Below are 13,532 nucleotides of genomic sequence, written 5' to 3' on the forward strand. Positions count from 1 at the left end.
GGCCCCCTAACTGGAGGGCAGCATCTTTACAAGCACTTAAGTTGTTGAGGTTCCCAAGCGAAAAAGCAGTTCCCTGGTGAAATGGTGTGTAAAGGCTGGAATTGCCAGAAAAATCTGCAGCCAGGGCTTCTTTGTCAGTAGTTTTGTGCCCAGCGTGCCTAGGACAACGAGGGTGCCGGGAACTCCGCGGCATCGCTGGATGTTGGCATCCATAGCCTTTCACCAACCTCTTTTCTCGCCTCTCTAGCATCCAGGAAGGGTGAGGTGGGTTTGTGTGTCCTGGAGTCTGACATTAATCCATGTCGGGGTGCTTTGCTCCGGCAGCTCCGCGCCGATGTCTGCCTGAGCACTCGCAGGCCATCGCTGACCTCTTCGTTTTAGGAAATCTTCCTGGAACTTCTCTTACCTGATTCACCACTTGTTCATTCATGCGCTGGGTGGGTGTTTGTAAATAACTCTGAGAACTCCACTGTTGGGAAACGGGAGCTCAGTGGCCTTTCTGAAAGGTGATCTGGTGCCCAGAATTTCCAACCTTGACCTGGATGTGCCATTTCCCAGGATGGACCACGGGCCTGCTTTTGGGGAAAGAGAATTTGACGCACGGCAGGTTAGGGGTAGCCTGGCAGCTCCCTAAGGTGTGTTCGTACTGCCTCAACGGTGTGTGTGCTACTCTCATCAGCTCAAGTCTAAGGAAAAGATGCTGGAAAGTTCGTTTGTCAAAGAGTAGGACTGGAGGATAGAGATCAGGTTTTTCTTCTGCACGGTTGGTCGTGTCTGTGTTTATTTACTTATATTGCACTGGTGGCTAACGAGCGATTGGTAGTAAATTATTGTTTAATCCACTCTCAGCACGATAAGATCGGCTTCTCTGAGTGTACAAAGATGTTTTGTATTCAAAGAGTAATAAACAGCTCAGCTCTTTTGCCCGAGATGTTATTGCTGTCATCCTGCCTCCAACCAATGGGTGGCAAGGAGTGTCCATTGCCGAACATGCCAGCTAACCTCCCGGGCAAACGTTGTTTTTATGTGGGTTGTTATACTTTGACCTTTGTATGAACACAGAGTGAACACACTTTTATTTAATGAGCAATTCCGAAATGCTCCTGGACTTCGCCACAGGGGTGAGGAGTTTGCGGGAGAAAGTTTCTGAAACCATGTAGCTTGTTTGTGAGAAGGGAGGGGGCAGGGTGCAAGCGTGGGGATCAGACCCCCACGGAGACGTGGGCTGGGAGTTCCAGAACCATCCGGAACTTTGTCATGCTACCCTCTGCCATGTCCTGCTTAGGTGTGAAGGATCATTTGGGAAATAAATAGATAAATACACGAGAAAAGCTTTATTATGTTCAATCGGATTCATGGAGTCTGAGAACAAGCTGCCTGAGGGAAAAATCCAGAAACGCGAGCTCCAGCCCATTCATGGTGCTCAGTTTGGGGGCTGGAGGCGTTGAAGGGGGCAATGGTAAGGACTCCTTTTTATTTCTGTGCATAAGTTTTTTCAAATAGTACACAACACTAGTGCAAAAAAAAAAAAAAAAAAGGTAATCTACTTTTTTGTTGTTGGAAAAAAAGCCTGGAGGCGCAAAAACCTGAAATAAATGCAGAGGGTTTGTGGCCTGTGTTCCGTTTGCCTCTCCATCTTCAGCATCCAGAGGAAGCATCACATAGTGGTAAAAATGGTACACACCTTCACTGCGGTGTGGCCTTCAGTGGTTACTCACCCTCTCTGAGTATCTATTTTCTCACCTGTAACTTGAGCCTAACAAACTAGGAACTCTTCCTGGAGTTCCCCTGTGGCCTAGCAGTTAAGGACCTGGCGTTGTCACTGCTGGGGGGAGGTTCCATTCCTGGCAGGGGAACTTCCGCATGCTGGGAGCTTGACCAAATATACTAATACTAATAATAGTACTGCTTCAATTTCATTATCCTGACGAATAAATGTGCTAATCCATGACAAGTGCTTAAAAATAACACAGCGCTAGGGATGTAGTAAATGCAAAATAAACGTGGGTATTTCATTATTATTTTTCATTTGTGTATGTGACAGTTGTTATCTACAGTAAAATTATTTGACGTCGTTGGAATTCTACGTCTTTTTTTTTTTTGTACTTGGAACTTATTTTATTTTATTTATTTTTTTTGGCTGCACCCATGTCATGTGGAAGTTCCTGGGCCAGGGATCAAACCCACACCACAGCAGTAACCAGAACCACAGTGGTGACAACACTGGATCCTCAACCCACTGAGCCACCAGGGAACTCCTCTACAAGTCTTTTGAACTTCACTTTTTAGATTTCTTTGGCTCGTTCTAAAATTAAATCTGCCTTTTAAAAAAATGACATCCCTAAATCTTCTGGCAGAGAACAGATAAAGAGGTATTATTTTACTTTTTTATATTTCTCTGGTAGGTGTAGCCTTAGAAAAAGGCTTAACTTCAGGGGCAGAGTTAGTTAGATCATACCTAATTAGGTGCTAATTAGAGCTGGTAATTCTACTTGAAAACCTAAGAGCAGTGACACCCAGTTTGTCCAGGACTGAGGACAGTTTGGGACACCCTCCTCCTTGCAGGAGCTGCTCCCTGCGCTTATCAAGGTCAGCGTAACCACGTGGATGGGCCCATGCTCAGTTCCCTGGGCTCCTCCACTGGACCCCTCAGGGGCAGTTGATGCTCTTGGTGGCTGGCCCCTTTTTCACAACTTTTGTCACTTGCGTGGCCGGCAGCGTCCTGGGGCCCCAAACCCGTGTAAGTCCTGGTCCCTGGAAGCAAGGACGATGCATTTCCCTGGCAGAAGGGACGGTGCAGGTGTGGGGAAGTTGTTGGACTCCCCGAGTGAGCCCAGGTCCCCACAAGGGGCCAGAGTCGGAGGAAGGCAGGAAGGTGATGGGGACGGAGGGGGTAGGAGACGCTGTGCATCTGGCTTTGCAGGAAGGGGCCTCGAGCCAAGGGAGGGAATAGATGCTGGGAAACAGTCTCCTTGAAAGCCTGCAGGAGAGACCCAGCTCTCGCCACTCCTTAGACTTCTGACCTCCAGGACGCTAAGAGAATAAACCCGTGTTGTCTTAAGACACTGCGCTGGCGGCTGCTCCTTCCCGTGGTATTGAGACTAACCCAAGTGCATGCGCCTTCCCCACCTCCCGGGTCCCCGGGATTCTGGCCACACCCGGTCTCCCGGGCTGACGCCCTGCTCCTCCTTCTGACCCCTTCGTCAGACTTGGGGTCCCTGAGCCTCATCCTTGGACCTTCCTGCCGCATCCTCTCCCTTGGGGGGCCTCACTGAGCTGGGCGCTTTTGGTGAATCATGCGCGTGATGGATCTCACACGACGGGAAGCTCCTTTACCCCCCTGTCGGGGTACCTCTGTCCCTGTCGGGGCACCTGCTGGACAAATGTGACTTGCCGAACACTGAACAGTTGACCCAAATCCTGAAAACCAGTTGATGGAGAGCCTTCTAGATACTCCTGCCAAACACCTTACATGCCTCTTTCTCACGCAACTGCATCCATCCAACCTGGTGACTCCAAAATATTCCCAGGATCTGACCACCCCCTGACTTTTTGCTGCTTCCACTCCAGCTGGGCCACTGGTATCACACTCTGCCTGAAACACCAAGGGGCCCCACGCAGAGCCCTCCAGGGGCCGTAGGACCTGGTGCCCGCCTGCCGCCCCCAGACTTCAGGCAATGGCTTCTCTCCCGCCCGGCTCCTGCCACCCGGCCCTTAGTGTTCCTCACCCACCCAAGCAGGCTGTCCCTCAGGGACTTTGCTCTCTAAAGGACAGCAGGACGTGCCACCCCAAACACCCTGCTTTGGCATGAGGATTGTTTTGAGCTGCAGGCACTTGGAAAAGAGCAGGTGCAAGAAGGGGCCCCTGACTCCCCCCCCACCTCCTGAAAGCAGGAGACGAAACCCCCTGTGACCAGCACTCTGTACCAGGAGGAGGCACAGTTCTGTCACCAAGATGGGGAGTGGTGGCTGAGAGAAACGGAGCAGGCTTGTTGAAATAATTCCCATCTTGCTTTGCTATGTCGTTACTTATCCACAGTTTTTGGAGGACAAATACTCAGGCCCGGCCCCTTCACCGGGTCTTTGTTCCCAAGGGGGCGCCCGTGTCCATGAAACATTCTGGAAGCCTTTCTCCTGTTGATCTGTTTTCGAGCCATTTAATTCTCAGGCGCAGCTGGAGACCCTGAGAGGCAGGGGGAAGTTTCGCCTCCCCTCCAGTTCGGCGCTCCCGCCCCACGCAGTGTTCCTGCCCCACCAGGCAGCATGGCTCTTCTGCCTCCTGCAAATCCCTGTCCCTTCTCGGAGGCCTTCCTGACCTCCTTGTTTAGAACTGAAGCCCCACTGTCCCTTGTCAGCTTCCTTGTCCCCAGCACTTAAAAGTGGCTGGCATCGCCTCCGAAAATGGAAGGCTGATGGTGTGCTGACGGCCCGTGCAACGCTCCCCCGGGGCATGGGTCCGGCCTGGGTTTGCTCTGCTGTTTGTTTGTTCTCTGCCCGGGACTAAGTCAGGCTGCCATGTGCAGGGCGCTTGGCGAATGTGTGTTGAATGAACGGACCTGAATGAGGCGTTGTGCAATAGTTTCGTGCAATAATCTTCCCTGGTTGTGAGAGCTGAGTGTTCAAAATAAATGTGTAAGGTGTTCCGTTTACCTTTTAAGGTGAGCTGTCAGCATTAGTGTAAGGGTAACACCGTCTGCAGTTTCTTGGGGGTCCCTGTGTGTAGGACTTACGAAGGCTGCTGCCATAATGCAGCACAACGAAGGGGGGTCCCCGGACGGAGGCGGAGGGTGTGTTCAGGGCTTAGCTCTTCTGCCCAAAGTACGTCTGGCGTTTCGCTGACACATGTTCCAAAATACATGTTCTACAGAATTAAAATTCAGACTCATTGCTTGGGAAAGGAGCAGGGATGGTTTCCTTTTGGAACAGGGGCTGCCTTTGGGGGGACAGAGGACCCAGAGGAGACTCCGTGTTTGCAGGATGCCTGCTGAGACGTGGGGGCCGCGGTCTTCTCTTTAATTGTGGGTCCTCGGGCTGCACTTGGGAGGAGCCAACCAGATGTTCGTGGACTGAGCGATGGAAGGAAAGAGAGAGGGGTGGGGAGAAGGGGGGAGGGGAGCAGGGGGAGGAGGGGGGAGGGGAGCAGGGGGAGGAGGGGGGAGGGAGGGAGGGAGGGGAGGGTCCTTTCCCGATGAGCGAGTGGGAGGCCGATGGGTAAACCCGGTCTCCCCGAGGCTGCTGTTGAGGCAGACGCCCCTCGGCCGAGCCGGCAAGGGGGGCATGTGGTCCAAAGCCACACCCTCCTCATCTCTCTGGAGAGCAGGACTGTCCCTGACATGGGAAATGACCCTGATTAGCTGCTTGTGGGTGGAAGGGGAACCCAGGCCACACCCCAAGCGAGATAAGGAAACTGCTGTGCCTTGGAGACGAGAGAGAGAGCTGGCCTCTCTCGCTTTTGCTTTTTCTTGTTTGATTTTGAAGGAGAGGGGCACGCGGGGAAAGAGCAGAGAGGGACGTGGGGAGTGGGGCGCTGACCCTCCACAGGGTCTTAGTGGCTGGGCCCCCACGTCAGCCTGTCCCCAGCATCCATGTCCGAGAGTGTGTAGCGCTGAGCTGTGTGCTCCAGACACCCCCGGCGTGCGAGCGGACCTCAGTTCCCTTGTTCAAGGCCCCCTGCCCTGCACGGTGGAAGGCAGTGCTTAGGGGGTGTCTCATGAACCTGCACGGGCGTGTGCCCCTTCCAGCCATCAGTGAGCTCTGCTGTGCACACCGGGGCCTTGGCCTGGGGGGAGGTGTGTGGGGTGTGTATCTATGTGGTGTGTGTGTGTGTGTGTGTGTGTGTGTGTACGTGTAGAGTCGGGCAGAAGGCAGGTTCCACGTCTGCACGTGTGCGGCACGGGCCAGGACGGGGCACTTCTGGGGAGGTACCCAGAAATGAGGCTTGGACGCAGAGGCCACCATAGGATGTTGGTTTTGTTTTTAGAATTTCTGTTCTGAAAGTAATTATAGATTCACAGGAGGTTGCCAAACTCGAGTGTGCAGGAGGGGGTTCCGTGTTCCCCCGCCCATGCCCACATCTGACATGTGTGCATCGCAACATCAAAGCCAGGAGGCAGACGTGGGTGCTGTCCACCGTTTATTTAGTCTTTCGCAGTTTTTTGTGTGCTCCTTTGCGTGTGTGCCTGTCTAGGTCTATCGCACGTGTAGATTTGTGTAGCCACCACTACAACAACAGTTCCAGCACCCCCGGGATCCCTCCAGCCACCCCTTTATAGCCACGCACTGGCCCCCCGCCCCCCAGCATCCCTGTGACCCTAAGAATGTTAGCTCCTTGGGAATGGGCAGAAGTCTTGGGAAGGACGTTGTGTTTTCCCACGAGGCGCATGTGGGAGGCCCATGCGTACCTTCTCCAGACGTTAAGGGCCTGTGGGTTCGTGTACCAGACCCTGGAACTGTGCTGGTGGTTCAGAGCCACACTGGCACTTACCCCAAGCGGCTCAAAGTCCGGAGTCCTCTCATTCACAGAGCCGGTGCGTGAACAGCCTCCGACAGGATGGGGGGGGGGATGACGCCTGGGGGCCAAGGTCATGAGCCGGTCCCTCGAGGGCCAGGGAGGTCCCCGGAGAGCGGGAGCACTGGGGCTCATTTTACAAATTCGTTTCCTCTGCAGCCCTGGAATCCTGCTCAGCTCCTGGGACAGCGACTGCTTGGCTGAAGCATCAATTATGGATACATGATATATTTTAAAATCTCGGACAAAGGCAGCAAAGCCATCCATCTGCCTTTCGGGACCAGGTCCGTGGGAGACTCTGGCCGAGGGGACAGTGCTCCCAGCTTCACTCAGCTGCAGCCGCAGATGCTGCTCATCTTATTGTTCTGGATAAGCCGGGCCGAGGGTGTCAGTAAACACGCCTCTGCATTTTAAACTGTGGAAACCAATTAAAAGGAGTTTAAAGTTCTCTTGTTAACCAAACCAAATGGACGGACGCAGGAACCAGATGGGCCCAAGCCAAATGGGCTATTTCCTGTTGGTCCCTGACTTTGTCACAAAACAAGAGGACGCAGGAGGAAGGGGCTGGGTGGTTGGCACAGTGGGTCCTTCCCAGAGTGCTGGGAAGCGCTTTGGGAATCTGGGAAGTCTTTGTTTTCCTGAAAAGAGAAAGCGCTGGAAGGGATGGTGATTAAAGTGTGTGTGACATTGCAGGCTCCCCAGTTGGTGACAGCGAGGCTGCGAGGCTTCCTCTGTTTACCTCTTGCCACGATGGCCACGTGGACTTGTCTGAGGTCGCAGGGCTGAGAGTCCGGGCACAGCCAGAACTCCCGACCAGCAGGTGTGCACGAGGTCAGGGTGGGCGTCAGGCACCCCAGGGTTCCTGCCAGAGAAAGGGCGCCCTTCCCCACTTGGGAGAAGAAGCTGGAGAGGTTGGACCTATTGTGAGAGGTTATTGCTGCTTCTTGAGGGGCTTTCATGGGGAATTTAGAATACATTCACTTTTGTTTTGTTTTGTTTTTCTAGGGCCGTAGCCACAATGTATAGAAGTACCCAGGCTAGGAGCTGCAGCCACTGGCCTACGCCACAGCCACAGCATCGTCAGATCCAAGCTGCTTCTGCGACCTACACCATAGCTCATGGCAACACCAGATCATTCACCCACTGAACAAGGCCAGGGATCCAACCTGTGTCCTCATGGATCCCCGTCAGGTTCGTTACCACTGAGCCACAACGGGAACTCTTAGACGGTATTTACTTTAGACTGTGTTCAGAACCGAACCCCCATCTCTCGCTGTCACTCCCACACTTTTTGCACCACCATCAAACACACCTCTCACCATCCTCCCCAACACACACACACACACACACACACACACACACACACACACACACACGCTCCCTGCACGTTTTCTTACTTGCCCGTCTTCCTGAGTCCCGCTCTGAAGCATCCTTCAAATCTGCCTTCTTCTGTGTCTGCCTGGACCGCGCAGACCAGCTCTGAGCCCCGTCTCCCAGTTCCCTGTTCTCAGAGCCCTCGTGAGGTGCAGAAGGTCACGGCCGGCTCCCAAGGCCGTGTGGATATTCTGCCACCAGAAGCTGGGCTCTGGTTTCCATAGGCGCCTCGGTCCCGGGAGCAGTGCCACCCACTCCCTACCTTAGAAAGCCCTCTTCTCCCCTTATCGCTCCTCTCACGGCTCTTTGTCCCCTGGGGGTGCCTGGGTCCCTGCTTTTGACCTCATCATTGTGTGATCTTTGCCAGAACGCCTGTCGTATTGCCACTGGATTTGCAGGAGAGAGATGAAAGGTGTCCTTCTGTTGAGGGTGATGGTGAAATGGCCAAGCGGAGGGGAGGGAGCTGTCATTATTTTCTTATGGCCATAAAGGCACAGACACAGGCCAGCTTGTCCCCGTCTCTCTCCCTTGAATGACATGTCTGTGATTACAGATGAAACATTTTTCTCATCAGGTTACCATCCAGGGAGATGCTCATTTGGGACCTGGGTCGTCCTTATTGTTTTCAACAGCCTGAGCTGGAGCATCACGAAATTAGTCCTTGGTTTGTGGACCTTGCAAACGTCATCCAGAAGGAGGCCAAGATGTTGGCTGCTTTTTTCAGAGGCAACACTTCAGCCTGGCCTGCAGGGCGGCCTGGTGCAGCTGCCAGCCCTGTCCTGGACCTCACACCACCTCCCTCTCTGCCCTGGTGTTTCTGCACTGCAGCATCCCTGGCCTAAGCTCTCCCCACAAATGCCAAATGCACACCTGCTCTGGGTGGGGGAGTCTCCTCCGTCAGATGTAAACACAGCAGCTCCTTTTCATCCAAAGCGTACTTTCCCCAGTGTGACCGCTCTCTGGAATACGTCCCTTCCCAACACACTGTTTCTGTCATCATCCCGTTGTTTTACTGTCTCTTTGATCCGAATTCTTGTGTATGTGTTCACCTGTTTATTATTTGCCTTCCCCAAGGATGCGGCCCCAGGAGAGCAGGGCTGGCTTGATCCCCTAGGTCCCACAGAGCCTTGAACAGTGCCTGGTGTTTGTCTGCTGAATGAACTTGAAGGGCCCAGTGTCGGTCCTTTTTGCTTTCTTTTTTAAACCTGACAAATCTATCAGCTATTTTTTTTTTCGCTTTTAAATCAAAGTTGAGTTCCTCTAACGCCCTTTAAGTCTTGAGTTCCTGCAGTGGACTGAAGCGCTTGACAGTGGCAGACACGGCCAAACTCAATCTTGTCATTAGCCCTGTGTGAGCGTTTAGCTCTGGCAAACGGACCCTCCATGACGTGGAGCTTTCCAGAGGACGGAGGCAGCGGGCTCCTGAGGGCATGTGCACCCACATGCCTTTGATCCTACTGTTTGCTCTAGCACCATTCGCCCGCTTTCTTCCTGAGAATTCCATCTGGCTTCTTTCCAGCAATCTGTCAGGAAGTTGTAGACTAAGCACCCTTCAGCAGTGCGACCGGACTTCGGCTGTTTTGGAAGGATGAATTTAGAGGTAATTTTCCAATTACCAGCCGTCATCACATAAACTGAGACAAAAGACTGCTGGATCTTTGCCTTGGCACAAACCAGCCCTCGCTCCAGCAGGAACCGGTTGTTGTGTCTTAGTGATGAATGCAGGGAATCAGCAGCTTAAAAACCAATTAGCTTTCTGCTTCTTTTGCTAATGAGAGGACAGGGCTGGGCAGAGTTTGGCTGCTTGAGAATGGAGTTCAAACAGGGCCAGCCGTGGAAGTGAAGCTAGCAGAACTGATGAAGGGAGCACATTTCAAGGACGTCTGTGTTCTTAGCAATATCAAAATGTGCATCTTCATTTGATGGAACACTTCTGAGTCTGAACTGTCACTACAAACATTAAGGATGTAATAGCTGCTGACGCCTATTCTAGATAATGGTGCCTGAAGACATCACGAGGGCATTTTTCATGGGCGCTTCATCTGCAAGTGGAAGTGTCTCTGAACGGCTGCTATCTGCAAAAATGTCAAACTTATACCCACTAATTTTTATACGGCGGCATTGGTATTCTCTTCTGTCGTTGTTTGGTGACACGGTGCTTTGTTAATTAGTGTGTCGTGTCATGGGTTGAAGTCTCAGGGTGATTGATGGCACAGGGTGACAGGGGGTCACCTTGAGGCTGTTGCTTGGGCTCAGGGTCTGATCTGCCACCATGAAGGTCTAGACTTTGATCCTGTTAGGACTCCATGGCGGAACTAACTGGACTCAGAAGGCACTGGTGTGCCAGTTGGTGCCAGTTTCTTTTTTTCTTTTCTTTTTTTTCTTTTTTGGTCTTTTTGCTATCTCTTGGGCCGCTCCCGAGGCATATAGAGGTTTCCAGGCTAGGGGTTGAATCGGAGCTGGAGCCACCGGCCTACGCCAGAGCCACAGCAACGCGGGATCCAAGCCGCGTCTGCAACCTACACCACAGCTCGCGGCAACGCCGGATCATTAACCCACTGAGCAAGGGCAGGGATCGAACCCGCAACCTCATGGTTCCTAGTCAGATTCGTTAACCACTGCGCCACGACGGGAACTCCCAATTTCTTAATTTACAATGCAACCATCCCTTTCTGGGAAGGTGGACCCCAATCTGCCATCGAAGGCTCCTCATTCCTTGTGGCTACTGTGATTAGAGACAGCTGCGGTTGGGTGGAAAGGCAGACCCTGGGCAGGGTCCCAGCTCCATTGATGATGGGCAGCAAGCCAGAACATTTCTGAACCTCAGTTTCTTCATTTGTCAGACAGCCATCAGGATAGTTGGGAAAATCAAAGGAAAATACACATGTGAACTGCTAGGTTCCAAAAGAAGCACGGAGGGCGTTACTGAGACAGCCAAATGCAGTGGTGACGTGTAGACGCTGGAGTCCACGAGTGGGTTCCTGTTCTGACTGTCGTCCCGAGTAAGCTGCTTCATTTTCTGAGGTTCGGTCTTCTCCTCTGCTAAATGGGACCAGAATCCTGTCTGCTGCAGATTTGTTGTTGTATTGAGTGAGTGGTGATCACACTGCCTGGACGTAGTAAGGGCTACAGTGTGTGGAAGCCTGTCATTAGGAATCTTGGTGGTTTGGGTGGTGGGAATCACAGGTGCTCTTGGGTGCCACCAGCCACAAAGGCAAAACCAGCCAAGAGGTGAAGGTCGCCTGGTGAGCACAAAATCGAACAAAGAGGTGGACTGTCACAGGCAGAGTGTCCCCACCCTGGTATGGCTGGGGTTGTAGTCTGGGTGGCTCTCCAGTGGGGGTGCTGTCCTGGGCATTGCTGGGTACTGAGCCTCATCTCTGGCTTGACCCCCACACGCCAGTAGCCTCACCCAGTTGTGACCATCAGAAATGTCTCTGGACCCTGGCAAATATCCCCAGGGAGGGGCTGGATCACCCCACTGGAGAAGTTCTGGTCTGGGGACCACTTCACCCAGACCCAGGAGAAGCCCGTGGTCCTTCGCAACCTGACCCATTGACTCCCTGCAGAGATTCCTACGTACCCAACATCATGCTTTGATTCTGCCTTTTCTAGACCAGTCAATGCTCTCTTTTGTCCGTTTGATGACAGATTCAGAGAGGCTGCTGTGAATAGGTACCTGGGGGATCACCTGTATGGGAACAAGGCTCAGCCTCTCCACTGGGGACCCTCCCTCTTGGGACCCCTCCTTCCCACGTGCCTCCCGCCTTCGCTCCCTTCCCACACACTCCTTGCTCACATGGTCCCGATGCTGTTGCCTAGACACCAGCTTTCTGAGCCTCCCTGCAGCCTGACCCCTCGGTGACATATCTTGCCTGCACAGCATCACTACTTTGGAGGGCTCGCCTTCTCCCTGTGCTGTAGCCCAGGACCTTAACTGGCCTTAGCCTCTTGGGAATGTGAATTAACCTCGCCAGACGGCAGGTTCCTCTGCAAGATGAGGACACGGATGCATTCCCCAAGGGGCCTTGCGTGCAGGTGAGCCGAGATCCTATGCTGCACCACCCACGGCCTCTTGGTATTTACCACAAAGTGGTTTTTAAGGACAGAGCTTAGCTTAATGGGTCTGAACTTCAGGGTTGTTTTTTTTGTTTGTTTGTTGTTGGTTTTTTTTTTTTTTTCTCTTCCCCTGTGCCTGTATTTGTCTGCATTACTCTCCAATTTCAAAAGTTCCTTACCAGTGGCTCTCAGTGGTCTGTAAATCTCTATATCATGACCAGAATAGTTTGTCGCACTGTAATTAGGACTCATGTCTGAGGGAGGCCTGGCTAAATGAGTAAAAGGCCAAATAATTTTCCAATTAAAAAGAGAGATTTTTTTGTATTACTTTCAAACCAAGCAAGAACTGGGCTAGAATACTAGGATGGAAGAAAATTCTTTGGGGAAATAGTCAGTAAACAATAAGAATGGCTGGAACTTCATGTTGTAAGGTCTCTCGGGCTTGCCTGTTTGATGCGTCTCTGTGGTACCCAACAAGAGATGGGGCATCTATAATCCCTGCTCTGCCTAATGGGGCATCTATAATCTCTGCTCTGCTTGAACCCTTAAGTAGTTTCAGCAGTCACCAGAAATCTTGTTGACACCGTTAATTTGCTTAGCAAAGGCTTTCTTAAAAGATCTTAAAAGGCAAACGTTGACCCGGCCTTTGACCAAAGGACTCTTGGAGGTGCGGCATGGATGGCTTGTGGCTTGTTTCCACCTCTGCTGTACTCCCCAGGGCAACGCATCCATATTTCTGAGCTGTGTAATGTCCACGTCATGATGCCGTTTTTACAGCTGCTTCCCATGATTGAATTTGGGGCACCTCGTTTTAATTGTGTGTGTCCTGTTTTACCTATTGATTTTTCAAAGGGAAATAAATAATTGCCAAAGGAGATTTGAATTCCTGGTCACCCGCGCTAGCTCCCGCTCTCTGTCTTGTAACTCCAATCATTGCTCTGAGGTCCCCTGGAAAAGCCGGCAGGTCTCGGCATGAACAGGCCTGGGCCACGTTCACGTTCTGTCTTGAACAAACGACGGCATTTCTTCGATATTCAGTTTCAGGAATTTGGAATCACCTTCCATTTTCCTGCCTCTCAGAGTCATGCAGATGGGATTTGGGAAGTGAGGGGGTCTAGAGACAGGAAAGCAGAAGGGTTTCATACAAAAACCTGTCAGCCGGGCCTCTCCGGTGTGCAAAATGAAAATGGATGGATTGGCACAGCAGAGCGAGCTCAGAAAGGGAGCTGTGGAGGCAGGCAGAAATGCCACGAGGGTTCTTTCACAGACCGCACTGCCATTTGGAGATAATGCCAAGCTTAAGGCAGGGGAGCCAGCATCTAGTAAGGAGGATGGTGAGGCACGCGGTCGGCCCCAGCAGCATTTGGTCTTTAGCTTATGCTCTGACTTAGGACTGGGTAGACAAGTTTAGGAGAAAGCCCTGCAGTTACCAAGGAAGTTCGTGTGGTGTTGATACAAGGGAAAAGCGAAAGGCCGGCAATGTTATTCATAACAGCCCACAGATGGGAACAGCCCACATGTCCACCCACAGAGCAAAATGTGGCATAAACACACAATGGAATACTATTCAGCCAGGAAAAGTCACGAAGTG

The 13,532-nt window shown here is 52.2% G+C and overlaps 1 long non-coding RNA gene across 3 annotated transcripts; it reads left to right on the top strand.

Moving 5' to 3' along the window:
- Positions 1-6,447: 6,447 nt before the first annotated feature.
- On the top strand, positions 6,448-12,816 carry LOC102166415 (uncharacterized). 3 transcript variants are annotated; one of them, XR_002339988.2, is made up of 5 exons: positions 6,448-6,527; positions 6,668-6,792; positions 7,202-7,328; positions 7,514-7,699; positions 8,457-12,816. It is a non-coding gene; the product is annotated as an uncharacterized LOC102166415 (long non-coding RNA). The 3 variants fall into 3 exon arrangements; XR_014832807.1 differs by lacking the exon at positions 6,448-6,527 and having other exon boundaries at positions 6,607-6,792; XR_002339987.2 differs by lacking the exon at positions 6,448-6,527 and having other exon boundaries at positions 6,607-6,792; positions 8,515-12,816.
- Positions 12,817-13,532: the final 716 nt, after the last annotated feature.

The sequence above is a fragment of the Sus scrofa genome, chromosome 17 (genome assembly GCF_054392235.1).
Source record: "Sus scrofa isolate SSC_HxYL_T2T_F1_AM1 chromosome 17, Sscrofa_HxYL_maternal_Yorkshire_Landrace_v2.0, whole genome shotgun sequence".
Taxonomy (NCBI): domain Eukaryota; kingdom Metazoa; phylum Chordata; class Mammalia; order Artiodactyla; family Suidae; genus Sus; species Sus scrofa.